Source organism: Rhipicephalus microplus, chromosome 4 (genome assembly GCF_043290135.1).
Source record: "Rhipicephalus microplus isolate Deutch F79 chromosome 4, USDA_Rmic, whole genome shotgun sequence".
Lineage (NCBI taxonomy): Eukaryota > Metazoa > Arthropoda > Arachnida > Ixodida > Ixodidae > Rhipicephalus > Rhipicephalus microplus.
Genome location: NC_134703.1, coordinates 231,569,828 through 231,571,189, shown reverse-complemented (window position 1 = coordinate 231,571,189; position 1,362 = coordinate 231,569,828). Strand labels below are relative to the sequence as shown.

Genomic DNA, 1,362 nt, shown 5'->3' with positions numbered 1-1,362 from the left:
TTCGAGCCCACCCGGCGGTGGTGCGACGCTTTTTTTTCTTTGGGCTGATAGCTTTGAAGATATGTTCTGATGGTGGTGAGAGTAGAGCAGGACTGTCTCCGTGGCGAAATTGGCTAGCGCGATCGGCTGTTAACCGAAAGGTTGGAGGTTCGAGCCCACCCGGTGGTGGTGCGGTGCTTTTTTTTCTTTGGGCTGATAGCTTTGAAGATATGTTCTGATGGTGGTGAGAGGGGGGCAAGACTGTCTCCGTGGCGCGTTGGGCTAGCGCGATCGGCTGTTGACCGAAAGGTTGGAGTTTCGAACCCTCCCTGGAGTGGTGTGTTGCTTTTTTCTTGGCGCTGATAGCTTTTAGGATATGTTCTGATGGTGGTGAGAGTGGGGCAAGACTGTCTCCGTGGCGCAATGGGCTAGCGCGATCGGCTGTTAACTGAAAGGTTGGAGGTTCGAGCCCCCCCGGTGGTGGTGCAGCGCTTTTTTTTCTTTGCGCTGACAGCTTTGAAGATATGTTCTGATGATGGTGAGAGTGGAGCAAGACTGCTTCCGTGGCGCAATGGGCTAGCGCGATCGGCTGTTAACCGATAGGTTGGAGTTTCGAGCCCTCCCGGGAGTGGTGTGTTGCTTTTTTTCTTTGCGGTAATAGCTTTGAAGATATGTTCTGATGGTGGTGAGAGTGGAGCAGGATTGTCTTCGTGGCGCAATTGGCTAGCGCGATCGGCTGTTAACCGAAAGGTTGGAGGTTCGAGCCCAACCGATGGTGGTGCGGCGCTTTTTTTTCTTTGGGGTGATAGCTCTGAAGAAATGTTCTGACGGTGGTGAGAGTGAAGCAGGACTGTCTCCGTGGCGCAATTGGCTAGCGTTATCGGCTGTTATCCGAAAAGTTGGAGGTTTGAGCCCACCCGGTGGTGGTGCGGCGCTTTTTTTTCTTTTGTCTGATAGCTTTGTAGATATGTTCTGATGGTGGTGAGAGTGGAGCAGAATTCTCTCCTTGGCGCAATCGGCTAGCGTGATCGGCTGTTAACCGAAAAGTTGGTAGTTCGAGCCCACCCTGTGGTGGTATGCCGCTTTTTTTTCTTTGGGCTGATAGCTTTGAAGATATGTTCTGATGGTGGTGAGAGTGGAGCAGGACTGTCTCCATGGCGCAATTGGCTAGCGCGATCGGCTGTTAACCGAAAGGATGGAGTTTCGAGCCCAACCGGTGGTGGTGCGGCGCTTTTTTTTCTTTGGGCTGATAGCTTTGAAGATATGTTCTGATGGTGGTGAGAGTAGAGCAGGACTGTCTCCGTGGCGCAATTGGCTAGCGCGATCGGCTGTTAACCGAAAGCTTGGAGTTTCGAGCCCTCCCTGGAGTGGTGTTTGCTTTTT

The 1,362-nt window shown here is 52.5% G+C and overlaps 1 non-coding gene across 1 annotated transcript; it reads left to right on the top strand.

Moving 5' to 3' along the window:
- Nucleotides 1–536: 536 nt before the first annotated feature.
- Nucleotides 537–610, top strand: TRNAN-GUU (transfer RNA asparagine (anticodon GUU)). The gene has a single exon. It is a non-coding gene; the product is annotated as a tRNA-Asn (tRNA).
- The last annotated feature ends 752 nt before the right edge of the window (nt 611–1,362 follow it).